Raw genomic sequence first — 14,705 nt, 5'->3', positions numbered from 1 at the left:
GTCCACACAGAAGAGGAAACATAATGATGTACACCTGAAATTTATATAATGTTATAAACCAATGTTACCTTAATTAAAAAGAAAAAGAAAAAAATCACACACACACAAAAGAAAATGTGGTATATATAGACATACAATGGAATATTATTCAGCCATACAAAGAAGGAAATCCTCGCATTTGTAACAACATGGATGGGCCTTAAGAGCATTAGGCTAAGTGAAATAAGTCAGACAGAGAAAGACAAATACGGTATGACTTCACTTACATGTGGAATCAAAAAACAAACTCCAAACTCACAGGAACAGAGAACAGATTGGTGGTTACTGGGGGGGGGGGGGGGGGGTGCGGATGAAATGGATGTAGGAAGTCAAAAGGCACAAACTTACACTCACAAAATACATAAGTCCTGGGGATGTCATGGACAGCATGGTGACTATAATTAATAATACTGTACTGTACACTTACAAGTTGCTAAGAGAGTAGATCTTAAAAGTTCTCATCATGAGAAAAAAAATGTGTAACTATGTGTGGTGTTGGATGTTAACTAGACTTACGGTGGTGATCACTTCACAATATATACATATATTGAATCATTATGTTGTACACTTGAAACTAATATAATGTTATATGTCAATTATATCTCAATTTTTAAAAATGATGTAATAAATATTTTTGTGCATGAAAAAAGAAATAAAGCTCTCACTACAAATAAAATAAAATAAATCATCATTGCAGGCTATATTCCAGGATATTTGAGCCAAAGTTTATAATAATAAAGAGAAAATGGAGACACCTAAATTTGGGATCAACACTGTAATTTAAACGCATAGTTTGGTATGACAACATATAGTAGGATCCATGGAAGTTGGTGGAAAGAAGAAAAACAGCACTCATATTAGAATACAATAAAAACAAACAAAGACAATGAATATTACTAACAGAGAAAGGCCATAAGTTTATGATGAAACAGAAAAGATATGAATAATAAAAAATAGAATATTTATGCACAAATATGAGTTAATTGGTTGGTAGCCAATCAAATAATACAAATATATGAGCCATGATGCTAGATATATGACCATCCACTAAACCAGCAGGGACATCTAGGCACCATTTCCCCTCCCCATTCTCCTTCTTACATGAGGATGTGGCCTTGCTGATGGCGAGTTTGGTTCGAGAAGCAGGGGTACCTGATGAATGATATTTCCTTATACAAAATGGTACAGATTGTTCATATAAACTCTTCCAGAGCAGTAATATTAGCTTCAGATATAAAAAGGCAGTGACATAGCAAGTTTTGAGTTTTTCAGAAACCCTACGTTGTGCAAAAAGTGTTACCAGCAGTTGCATGGCCCCTCATTAGGGACTGTGTTATGCTTAAACATGCTGCATCTGCTCCTGACCTTAATGGGCACCTTGCTTCCCACAAGATTCAGTAGTTTTTGCTCAATAAACACAGCAGAACTTAATCTAAGCTTGTGCCAATCAGAAGCTCATCCGAAATGATACTTGCAGTAATTAACCACTATCCTCTGAAAAACAAGAATGATAATACATAAAGCAAGGCTGTTATAAATTCAAAGAAAAGGTGAGATAGAAATTAAACAGATATGACTATATTGAAATTTATACTCAAAGATCATTTTTAATCATTTATGGAGCATTTGCTAAAATTAATCATATACCATAAAGACCACTGACCACAAAGAAAATCTCAATCAAAAAGAAGAAATTGAATACACTACATTCTCTAAACATGATGCAACAGAATTACAAATGTAAAAGGAAGCCTGAAGGGAGGGGAAAAAACCCTATCACCTGGAAATTTAAATAGACCCTCCTGAGTAGTTATTGTCAAACAGAGAACTTTATAACTGCTAGTGAATTAAAAAATGAGAGTATTATAGATTAAAAACACATGGGTTGCTGTCAAAGCTTTAAGGAGATTAAATTTATATCCCTAAATACTCTCAAGTAAAATTATCAAAAAGAATGAAAATATTAAACATTCAACTAAAGAAGAAAAATAATTAACAAGTAAGCCATAAGGACGAAATAATAAAGAAAGAAACTAATGACTAAGAAGAGAATCAAACAAAAATAGCTAACGAAGGCAGAGCTGATCCTTCTAAATAATGAAATATATAAGCTACTGGCAGTCAAAAAAGAAAATTGCCAATAACCAAAAATAGACAAGAAAGGGCCTACAACGGATAAAATGTCTTAAAATTGTATGTCAATAAAAATAAAATTTCCTAAAGAAGAATTTCTGTTTAAAACTTTTCTAAAACTGACTCAATCAGCAGAAAACTTAAGTAGGCCGATGTAGCAGAGACTGCTAACTGCCTTCCAACAGCTAGTCTCCCCCTTCTGCTTGACAGAGGCTTAAAGTCTCGGCTGGCCACAAAGCCACCCACCGAGAGACATTTCCCAGTCTCCTTGCAGGCAAGTGTGCCCACGTCACTGAATTATAGCAAACGGGATCTGAATAAAAGAGATGCATGCAACTTTCAGGTCACATCTTTAAAAGGGAGTGGTTTGCCCTTCACTTCTTCATTTCCCCTTCCAGTGGCCTTTCAGAATGTACAGTATGAGAAGGAGCCAGCTTCCACCAGAGGGAGGACAGCATCCCCTAGCGGGTGGTAGATAAAAAAAACTGCATGGAACCTGGGTTTCCAGATGACCTAATGGACCAGAGCTGCCTAGCCCCACCCACCCTCATCACTGCCAGCCACCTACCAATTCAGACTTTTATATGAGAAAGAAAGAAATGGTCTTTCTTGGTCAAACCACTTGGAATCTGATAAAGCTGCAAAGTTAATTTCCTAACTAAGAGAGTGAACGGTCATGAAAGAAAAATTTAAAGATATCAGGTAAGCAGGGGAGAGCAGGGTTTAGTTAAATCGAGAAAACGTGAACATCTTAAGCACGTAGAGTAGTTTGTTCCATGACACTGGGGTTTCACTAGGCACAATGAAAAGGTTTTGGTGGAAGAGAAAGAATAAGAAGTTGAGGGAGGAAAATCACAGTGTAGAGATAAGACTTAAAGAAAGAATAATCTGAGAGGATTCCTATATTGAAGTCTCAAGTGCTGACCCCAAGTTAAGAAGTCCAGCTTTACAAGGTTGGAAAGGAAAAATGGGCTAAGAGGAATAATAAAAACCATTTTTCCCAAACACAAAAGGAGACCACCAAAGAGCAACTGAGGACATTTTCAATTTCCTGGAACTGCATCTTTAAAACTCATTAAGAACGCCGAGTCATCATTTCTTTTTAAATTTGTAAAGAGTAATAAACTCCTCCTTGGTAATATGCCATATAGATAATACCAGTCAAATACCTTTAACAACCAAACCGTGCAATAAACATCTTTTTCCTTTCATAATCAGAATAAACAACGCTATTTAACATTCAATATACTCAGTTGGATCTCCACTGTGTGAAAATAATGCATCGAGAAAAAGACTGCGAGTAAGCCAGACTTTACTGAGACCTAGGCCTGTGATATTTATCCTTCTTTCTACTTTTCCATACTTTCCAAGCAGACAAGTACCCACATATACATAGGAGTTTGGTATAGGAATAAAATTCCAGAGTGGCTGTCCATACCCCCAGGTGCTAATCTTGGTTTGGCTACTGCGTTAACATGATTACAGGCAAGTCACTGGAGCACAGTCAATCAGCTAAGTTGCTAGCAAATGAGGCTAACCACATTCTATGTGACTGCTTTCGCCTTTGACAATACGCAGAAAATATCTAGGCCGGTGTTTCCCCCCAGTCATAACTTCCTAGGTATTTTTTCCGGCTGTTGTGACTTCACTCAAGCCCTGTCCTGCCAAGCTTTGCAGAAGTATCGAGACTTCAGGAGAAACTTCACCTGCTGTGGCTCCTAAGCCACGTAGTGGCGTTTAAACTGCGAAGGGAGCAGTTCTTGCTGAGAACGTCAGCGCCGTGGACCAGGCCAGCGTTTCCCAACCAGCGCAAGGAGACCCCTGTCACGTCGGGGAGAGAGCAGTGATTTAAAAGTGACGATCTGAAATGCCGGAAAATGAGCCGGCAAGGAAAAGCTGCCTCGGTGACCCAAGACAGGAGAACGTCCCCCTGTCAGGTCACCGGATAGGAAACCCAGTTCCATCCCTGCCGGTTCCGCAGCCGGGACGGAGGTTCTCCTCCTCTGGCCTCGCCCTCTCTGCCTAACTGCCCTTCTCCGGCCTCTCGGGGGTCCGCCCTCCCTCCATCAGAGGCGCGGGACTGGGAGGAGGAGGATGGCCCAGGGGCGCCCCAGCCCAGGCTCCGGTGCTCCCAACCCCAGCCCCGCGAGCCCGCCGCCGAGGGCATCCGCCGCTTTCGAGAGAGGCCGGGGGCGGGGGAGGCCCAGCCCCAATCGCCTCTCGGGGTGGGCGGGCCCGCTCAGGGACAGGGGCTCTGGAGGGAACGGCCACGCCCCGGACGCCGCCGGGAGCCAAGCGCCGAGGGAGGGGCGGCGGGGAACCGAGGCCTGGCGCCCGGGGCAACGAATACCTGGCGGCCGAACTGAGGACAACTGAGGGCATTCGCAGAGCAGGGCGGGAACGCTTCCAGCAATGGCGCCGGTTCGGCTGGGCCGGCCGCCAGGCACGCCAGTGCGCCTGCGCAGCCGGGCGTCGGAACTACAGCCCCCAGAATCCCCAGCGCCCGAGGTGGGAGTTATTTCTTTGATTTTTCCCCCCTTCACTTTGTCTGAACATATGAGGGAATTGTCTGTGTTTATCGATAGTTTGGGTGACCTGAGAAATCCAGGGGCCGCCCTGAGGACGAGTGGTTAAGTTCAGGCGCTCCGCTTCCCCGGCCCAGGGTTTCACCGGTTAGGATCCTCGGAGGGGACATGGCACTGCTCATCAGGACATGCTGAGGCAACCTGCCACACAGCACAACCAGAGTATACAACTATGTACTGGCGGCTCAGGGGAGAAGAAGAAGAAATAAAACAAAAAAGATTGTCAACAGTTGTTGGCTCAAGTGCCAATCTAAAAAAAACAAAAGGACTTAGCATCATCGCCCCACATAAAAAAAAATCCAGTCAAATTGAGAGACCATAATTTTGTGTCAAGCACTAGCCACACAAAGAAAAATGACACACCCCTTGCCTTGAAACATTTCCGTGTGACTAAAGAAATAAAGGGAGTGAGAGAACAGATAGTCCTCCCGTAACTTAGTTAAAACCCCAGATGCAGGCAGAGTCGGCAAGTGTTCTTCCACGCTTTTGCTTGTTTTTTACTCAAGTTCTTGACCCAAATATTCATAATGCCTTCATTATAATTTCTGAATCTTTGAACCAGAGCTTCCTTTCTTGGCTCATCCTAATAATAATAATAATATTTATTAAAGGATGATTATTATTTTAAAGCATAGTTTCCTATGCCTCAATTCCATGGTTTTAATGCCTGAATGATGCCGGCCCTGATATCAGTTCCCCTACATTAAAGCCAGCATATATGGGGTGAAAACCAAAGCACTCTTTCCCTGCTTACTCCCTGGCTCCAGAATCCACTATCTGCCATGGAGACAGACACAGCCAAGGACAGCCACCTGGATTTGTTATCTCCTTCTCCTCCTCCCAAGGCTGAATGCAGGCTGGAGGGAAAGCTCTGACCAGCAAGGCTGCTGACGCTACAAGCAGCCACATTCCTCACAAACCTTTAAAACCCCTCTTTTGGGGAGATGAGATAAAACGAGACAAATTTGAGGGCTCACTCTCGTCTCCTGGCTGATATCATCCGAAATAAAATCCCTTTCCTTGCCATAAGCCTGGCATTCTAGTTTTTATTTGGCCCCTCTTGTCTGGTGGATGAAGAACCTATGTTTGTAGGTGGTAACACAAAGACCATATTCTCCACAGTTAGTCAAACAGAGTCCTCAAGACTCCGGAGCAGCTTCCCTCAATGAGCGGGTTTCCTCCCTAATCCATTCCTCCTCTGTGTGCCTTGGATTCTCTGCCGCTTTGATTGTGTATGAGGCCCACTTAGGGTCAGTGGCCTCCAGATGGGGATCTGCAGGCAAATATTAAGCTCAGTGAAACTGAACGCAGTGTAAAACTTAGCTCTTGAGATCTCAAAGAGCCAATGGATATCTTTGGGGAAAGTGTGACATAACCCAGTGACCCCTGAACTATCAGAGGAGAAATACAAGTGGGAGATTGAACTTATGGAGTTAAAAAAGACATATCTGAAATGAAAAATATACTGGATTGGATTAAAAGCAGATTGGACACTGAAAAAGAAAAGATTAGTGAATTCAAAGACATAGGAATAGAAACTGTCCAAAATGAAACATAGGGAGAAAGACGATGGAGAATGAACAGAGCACCAGTGAGTTATGGAACAATATGAAGTAGCCTAACTATGTGTAATTACAATCCTAGAAGGAGAAGTGAGAGTGGGGGAGTAGAAAAATATTTAAAGAAATAATGGCTATTTTCAAAATTTGATGAAAATTACAAAACCACAGATCCAAGAAGCTCAAGGAAATTCAAAGAAAAGACATGAAGAAAACCACACCAAGGCATATCATAATCAAATTGCTACAAACCAGTAATAAAGGAAAATCTTAACAGCTGGAGGAGCAAAGATCTGCATATACAGGGGAACAAAGATAATTACTTCTCATCAGAAAAAAAAAGCCAGAAGGTAGTGAATCAACACATTTAAAGTACTGAAAGAAAAATCCAATCAGCCCAGAAATTTATACCCATCAAAAGATTTTTCATAAATGAAGGTGAACCAGTGATTTGGTAGTGGGATGAGATGGAGTAGACACACTTCTCCTAACCTCCCACTAAGTACAGCTAAAGACCCTTGATATTATCTATAAAACAAATATAAGACTCAGAAAGTTAGACAGAAGGCAGGCCAGCTAGGGACTGTGCTAAGACACAGTGGTGAATTTCCCAGATTTTCTTTTTGCATCATATATCCTGGCCTGGGTGTTGGAGAAGCTGGCAACCTAAAATGCCAATGGGTGCAGGTTAAAAAAAAAGCCCTAAATAAAGCCTGTTGTCTCCAGCCAAAGGACCAAGAAAAGGGCAACCTAGCATGACAGAAAACCTTTAAGAAAATAACCACTCAACTCCAGGCAAAAACTGTGGATCCCACCTCATCCCCATCAGCAAAGGCTGAGTGGGGAACCTTTACTTCCACCCTCCCCTGACTGTAATGAGGTTCCCCTTGTCCCTGCAGGGGTGATGTCAGAGAAGGGAGTGTGAGGAGCTGGGACTTTCATTCACGCCTGGTAATATTGAGCTTCCCCACGCACAGTGTCAGTGGCAGCCATGTGAAGCAGCAATAGAATGCCTCTCCCTTCCTGACAAAGTGTTGTCAGTGGTGGTGGCCTAGTGGGGAGCCTGAAATTTTACTCCTGCCCAGCGGTAACAAGAAATTCCCCTCCCAGACCTATCAATAGAGGCTAAGTAACTTAAGATGTCTACTCCTACCAAATAACCAGGTGGTGGTGACCTTCTTTCTCCCACCGGAGTGGTGTCAGGGGAGGCCTGCTAAAACATGATTTAAATAAAAATTCAGAGTCTCATAACATAATACTCAAAGTGTCCTCTAATTTGGCAAAAAACATAAATCTGCAGAGTCAAGAAGCTATGAAAATGCCAAGCAGGATAAATACAAGGAAATCCAGCCTAAGACAGATAATAATCAAACTCCTGAGAACTAAAGACAAAGAAGAATCCTGCAAGCAGCAAGTGAGAAAGGACACCATACCAGTAACAGAAAAAAAATTGAATGACAGTAGATTTATCATCAGAAACCATAGAGGCCAGAAGGAGATGGGGCAACATTTTTTTAAGTGCTGAAAGAAAGTAACTGACAACTCAGAACCCAAGTTTGATTAGTGAAAATGCAGAAAAACTCTTTCTATTATGTTTCTGCCCTTGTACTGCAATTTAAAGATACATTGGTTCCCTGATTTCAAACTATACTACAAAGTCATAGTAATCTAAATGTATGGTACTGACACAAAAGCAGACACATAGATCAATGGAACAGAATAGAGAGCCCAGATATAAACCCACAGTATAGGGTCAATTAACTTAGGAAGAAGGAGCCAAGAACACACAATGGGGAAAAGATAGTCTCTTCAATAAGTGATGTTAGAAAAACTGGACAGGCATATGAAAAAGGATGAAACTGGACCGCTATTTTACACTATACACAAATATCAACTCAAAATGGATTAAAGATTTAAATGTAAGACCTGAAACCATAAAACTAGAAGACAACAAAGGCAGTAAGCTCTTTGAGATCAGTCTTAGCAATATTTTTTTGGATATGTCTCCTCAGGAAAAGGCAAGAAAGGCAAAAATAAACAAATGGGACTACATCAAACTAAAAAGGTTTTGCACAGTGAAGGAAACCATCATCAAAACAAAAAGGCAACCTACTGCATGGGAGAAGGTATCTGCAAATGATATATCTGATAAGGATTAATATCCAAAATATATAAAAACTCATACAACTTAATATCAAAAAAAGAAACAATCTAATTAAAAAATGAGCAGAGAACCTGAATAGATGTTTTCCCAAAGCAGACACACAGATGGCCAACAGACATATGAAAAGATGCTCAACAAACATCACTAATCATCAAGGAAATGCAAACCAAAACCACAATGAGCTATCACCTCACACTGTCAGAATGGCTGTTATCAAAAAATAAACAAAAAACAACAAGTGTTGGCGAGGATGTAGAGAAAAAGGAGTGCTTGTGCACTGTTGGTGGGATTGTAAATTAGTGCAGCCACCTGGGAAATCAGTATGGAGGTTATTCAAAAAATTAAAAATAGAAGTACCATATGGTCCAGCAATTCCACTTCTGGGTATTTATCCAAAGAAAACAAAAATGCTAATTCAAAAGGACACGCGTGCCCCTATGTTCATTGCAGTATTATAGTATTTACAATAGCCAAGATATGGACCCTAAGTGTCCAGTGATAGAAGAATGGATAAAGAATATATATATATAGGGGCTGGCCCCGTGGCCGAGTGGTTAAGTTCGCGCGCTCCGCTGCAGGCGGCCCAGTGTTTCGTTGGTTCGAATCCTGGGCGCGGACATGGCACTGCTCGTCAAACCACGCTGAGGCAGCGTCCCACATGCCACAACTAGAAGGACCCACAACGAAGAATATACAACTGTGTACCCGGGGGCTTTGGGGAGAAAAAGGAAAAAAATAAATTCTTTAAAAAAAAAAAAGAATATATATATATATGCACATATATATACACACGCACACAATGGAATATTACTCAGCCATAGAAAGAATGAAGTCTTGCCATTTGTGACAACATGGATGGACCTAGAGGGTATTATGCTAAGTGAAATAAGTCAGACAGAGAAAAATAAATACTATATGACTTCACTTACATGTGGAATTTAAAAAAAAGCCTAACAAAAAACAAAACAGGAACAGACTCATAGACACAGGGAACAAACTGGTGGTTACCAATGCAGGGGGCAGTGCTGTGGGTGAAATAGGTGAAGGGTATTAAGAGGTACAAACTTCCAGTTATAAAATAAGTCACAGGGATGTAATGTATGATGTAGGGAATATAGTCAATAATAGTGTAATAACTTTGTATGGTGACAGAAGGTAACTGGACATCATGGTGAGCATTTCATCATGTATATAAATATTGAATCACTATGTTGTACATCTGAAACTAATATAATATTGTATGTCAATTATACTTCAATAAAAAATAAAGATGTGTTGGAACAAAAAAATATATTGCTTGATATAAATTCTCTAAATTCTCCCTGGCGATGAACCAAAAAGTATTTGATGATAACTCTGAATAATTTAAAGCAGAGAAACTGGAAGCAGCAGCTAAAAATGAAAGAATGAGAAACAGCATGGGTTAAAATAGATGATCTGGAAAAAAAAAATATATCCCCAGTATGCAATGCATAGTCTGGCAAGTGCCTCCTGGTTGCAATGGGGACAGACAGTCTTTATTTGAAGATATATAGATGCTAAGACAGAGCACGAAGCAATTCTTCAGGCACAGAAGGATCAGAAGGACTGTCCTCTTGCACCCTGGAAATCAGAGCTGCTTCAGAATATTTATAACCAAGAAAACCTTGGATGCTCGCTCACTGCAGGGAGGACAAGCTGGTTTCCCAGAGTGGGTACTAGCCTTTCACGATGTAATGTGTCAGACAATGGGGATCAATCTTTTATGGATTTTGTAGAAAATACATACTTTTTGTGCCATACAAATCAGTTACAGTCAAAATTCAAAGCTTCCTTCGACCCATTTCTGTAGGAATAACAAGCTTCCACGTTAGCTCAAGATTAGGAGTTTAAACAATAGTGAATTATCAGACTCCATTTTCGGACTATTTTGCCACATTTGTTGAGTGGTGGTGTCATCACAATCCAAGTATATTCTTAACGAGGAATATTTCACATAATCAGAGCTATAGAAAACCAACCTGGTCATCATCTTCATGGCCTACCAAAATGCAATTTGTGACCGTTTAAAACTTGGTGGTTCCAGTATTTTTCAAGTCAAAGAAACACTTTTAAAAGGATTACATACTTAAGACTTTACAACCTTGAAATTGTTTCCACGTGATTGTTGTTAGTGTTAAAAAAAATCTTATAGAAATTGCGTTCTAACACAATTCACTGAAAAAGGTGACATGGCAATCCTCAGCCACTTTATTTTCTAGAGTATTTCTCTACTTTGGTTAATGACATGTATACCATGTCCTACTTTTTTAAATGTACATTCAAAGCCATATTTTCAAGTCTTTTGTATAGTACCAAGGTTTTTGAGTAAGATAATGGGAGAAATTTATTTCAAAAAAGTCTTTCTCTAGTTTGACTGGAATTAGAATTTAAAAAAACGTTTATATATTTTTATTTGCATAATTTTCTCTTTATTCAGACATTGTGGCCCTTTAACAAGACTCTTGAACTTTATAAAAATAGTCTCTAAGAATTCCTTATTTTGTGTAAAGTTAGAATGAGATCATTTTAAGTTAAATCAGTTCTTGGGCTAATGCAAACTGTTGCTGCCTTCAGGCATAATTTAACAAAACTAGCTTGTATGTGCTGGGCATTATCATGACCTTCAGTTATTGACCCAATATGGTTCTAAGAGCTTAGAGGAAGCAATAGTGGGGATGATTTTAAGTGAATCTTTTTTAAGAGAGCACACATTATAAACACATCGTAAGTGAAATACAGTATCTAAGTTTTAATCCATCTTCAAATGTGTCCAAATATTTTCTAGACTTGCTTGTATTGAGCTTTTGTTTTAGATGGAATGCATGAGAAAATCTTTAAACTTAGCGCTTTGTGTGTTCTTTGTTTCCTCAGGGTGGCCAGTATTTTGACTTATTTATCCTGCTTGAAAGCCATTTGAGATGTGTACTGCTATTCTAAAGAAGTGGTTCGAATTTTTTTTGTTTCTGGCGTAAGTTTATATAACTTAGTGTTAATGTCTCGATGCATACATAAAGATAAAATGCAGCTTCTTTTAAGATCCTCTTTTTAATCGAGCTCTCCCATATCCGTTAAAATATTGTAAAAAGTAGACGTAGTACCTCCTGCAGCTCTACTGCCTGCTGCCAATTGGTTTTATTTAAACCCACTGCCAATATTTATTTCTCTGTGTTTTGGAGGAAGTAATTTTGGGGAGAGAGTTTATTGTGTTAGAGAGCAAGAGCAACTACTAATTTAAAAGCTTTCCCTTTTAAGTGGAAAAGCTGAAAGCGGAAAAGCACACCGTGAAAAACATTCCTGCGAATCTTGACAAGTACTTATCCGCTTCACCATTATTAAACCTATCATTTAAAAAAGTTTACATGCCTTCTCCTTTTGAAGAAAAAGGATGATTTTTATTGTATAAAGCAGTGTCTTATGTATTTTGAAATGCCATTGTTTGAATTTCAATCTTCAGCTGATATTTGATATCTCACGTATCCTGATCTTGGATGTTAGGTATGCTTCAGAGACTTTTGGAAAGGATATTTTTCTCAAAGGATGTTTCTCCCTAGGGAATGATCAAAATATCAATGTTTGGTTCATTGTGTAAAGTTATGAATATTTTTGTCTAGGTTTTATTTCTGCTCTTTATTGAAAACAAATTCATTAGCCAAAAAGAAAAAAACACTCTGAGAAGAACATTCTTTGATAAGAGTACTATTTAATATTTGGGCTTATTCAGGTTTCTGTACTAAGTACTCTGATTCCCTGAGCTAATTGTTCAATTTACATGTTATCATATAGATATATATTTATACAAAACTTATTTCAAAAGTCGTACATTGAAAATAGACTGGTAATTTGGTGACTTTTTCTTCAGAAAATTCTGCATTTGACATCTTCACTTTTTCTAAAGTATCTGTACACTGGAAATAGTGCTATTCCAAGTGTCTTTTTAATGTGACTTTATATCTTTTTTAATATTGCACATACATTGTATTTTTGTTTTATGGTAGTAATAAAAATGTAAACATATTTTGTATAAAATGTCTGTGTACAGAACAGGAAAATTTCATAGAAACAAGAGAATAAGTGGCACAATTATTTTTCTTTAGAAAATATCTATAATTTGTTTTAGTGAAATGTTATGTACCTACATATTTAACATTTTGTAATTTAAAATCTTTTCTTTTGACATTGCTTATGATACTTCATAGACTTACCATTTAATACGCTTTTTAACCTAATTCATCAAATTCTAAAATGTATTATACAGACAAAATAAGTTGTGAATTAAAAAAATCAAGGTAACAAACTGTTCAATAAAATATATGTTCTCTTGCTTTATAGGTAAATATACTTTTGTACCTCCTCAGAGTTTTGTGTCAGAATATGGTGGTGTCGGGAGACCTACTGCAGCCCACTCAGTTATGTCACCCTGGCTATGGCTCACACCTCCAAAGGCCTGCACTTCCAAACTGAGTCCTCCCCTACTGACTGAAAGCTGTCCCCTTGCCTCAGACTTATAGGTTTGTACATAGTAGCAAGTTTCACTCTGATGCCGAAGCTGAGGTCCGGGGTACCTAGAGCATTATCTAGAAAGGGGTAGAACAGGCTCCAGTTGACATATTCCCTTGGCCCCATAGACTCCTCAGCCGGTGGAGACAGTTACAGGTGGAGGAGGACCAGAATGGGGCCCTTGCAAGGCTCAGGGCTCACACAGGAGCCCTTCTTCCCAGACAGAAAGGCAGGACTGCCTGAGAGAGTGTAGGACAGGTTATGAGTGAAGTGGGTCACAAAGAGGTCTTCCAGAGTTTTGGTAACCTTCTATTTTGTGTCCTGGAGTTTTCACAAGTGTTTGTTTTCGAATTATTTGTTAAAGTCAACACCTTTCATATACTTTTCTGTGTGAGTACTTTCCATTAAAAGTATAAGAAAATTGGAGTATACCAAGATGCAAGCTTCACATTTACGTAAAACATTTGCTTTTTGTCTCTAGTCCAGAGCTAGGGCCCATTTTGAGTTATTGTTTCCTAAGTTCCTCCTGCTTACCCATGACACTCACACAGCTGCCATTATTATAACAGTGAGAACATCACAGAATACAGAAAAAAATATCCACCAACTAGTTTGGATGGGACTGAGCTGTTATTACAAAGTAATCAAAGCAGTAGAGGACAGTAGAAAGGGCCTGAAGGAGCACTGGAAGTGATGTAGGTTTCTATGCGACTGTGACACCCTTATAACCTAGTTAACTATTCATATAACTATGAAACTAGCTATAATCAGAAAAACAGAGCATAGACGTAATAATATTGAAAATTGTGTAAATCTAATATGTGGAAAGTTATATAAAAGATATAAGAACCAATGAAAAGACACAATATGTTCCTATATAGAAAGGCTAAATATAGATTTAAGAGAAGAAAAAACTTACTGACAATAAAAAGGCAAACGTCAGCCTATGAAAAAATATTTGTATTAAATGTTATATGGTTAATATCTTTATTATAAACATTTAAACAAAATAAGAAAAGTACTAATATTTGAATACATAAATGAGCAATGATATGACCACTGAGGACAAATGAAAATAAAGGCAAGCATGAATTCTTTCCCTGCCTACTAATTAGTCCAAACCAAGAGAAATTTGGTCGCCTCAGGCCAGCGTTCCTCTCCTACAGTGGCTAGTTCCACATTTCCACAAAAACAAACAACCCGGAATTTATCTCCAAAAACGTCGATAATCATTTTATATATTTACTTAAGTTCTCTTGGGGAAGGGGTTATATCAGACAGTGAAACATCTGAAAGATTGTCTTTAATATTTTTTCTCCAAAAGTTGTCCCTCTCAGCAGCTGCTTTTGCTTTTCTATCCTCCCAAATAACTTCCCTCCCCTAAGACTCATCAGGAAGGAGGGCTCTGCTCTCCTTCAATACCTCCTCTTCAACATTATCTACTTATACATACCTTTCAAAACGGTTAAAGTTGAACAACTTTTGACAAAACAAAAACCTGGGACATAAATGCGGGCACCTAATTGTCTTTCAAACACACTCTTGGAGATGTTCAATTCAACTCCCCATGTCAAACTGTTACTGGCTCTTAGTTAATACCAGCCCTGATATTGGTTCCCCTACAGTGAAGCCCCCATACATGGGTTAAAACTAAAGGCACACATTCCAGTTCCCTGGGTCTTTAGTTCCACTCACATGTAAATGTTT

General features: G+C 39.1%; 1 protein-coding gene and 1 long non-coding RNA gene across 5 annotated transcripts in view; one reads left to right on the top strand and one right to left on the bottom strand.

Annotated features, from left to right (window-relative positions):
* The window catches only part of ZNF624 (zinc finger protein 624), a 36,486-nt gene extending 31,861 nt beyond the window's left edge, over positions 1-4,625 (bottom strand). The window contains exons 1-2 of one of the 4 annotated variants that reach the window (XM_070228258.1): positions 4,523-4,625; positions 3,879-3,993 (exon numbers count right to left, since the gene is read on the bottom strand). The gene's annotated coding sequence lies outside the window, so the exon portion shown is untranslated. The remainder of the gene's footprint in view (positions 1-3,878; positions 3,994-4,522) is intronic. The other 3 variants (XM_023653551.2, XM_023653552.2, XM_001503438.7) reach the window with 3 other exon arrangements.
* On the top strand, positions 4,572-13,009 carry LOC138916334 (uncharacterized). The gene is made up of 3 exons (XR_011423519.1): positions 4,572-4,680; positions 11,373-11,469; positions 12,831-13,009. It is a non-coding gene; the product is annotated as an uncharacterized lncRNA (long non-coding RNA).
* The last annotated feature ends 1,696 nt before the right edge of the window (positions 13,010-14,705 follow it).

Source organism: Equus caballus, chromosome 11 (assembly GCF_041296265.1).
Source record: "Equus caballus isolate H_3958 breed thoroughbred chromosome 11, TB-T2T, whole genome shotgun sequence".
NCBI lineage: Eukaryota > Metazoa > Chordata > Mammalia > Perissodactyla > Equidae > Equus > Equus caballus.
This window is presented reverse-complemented; position numbering and strand designations above follow the sequence as displayed.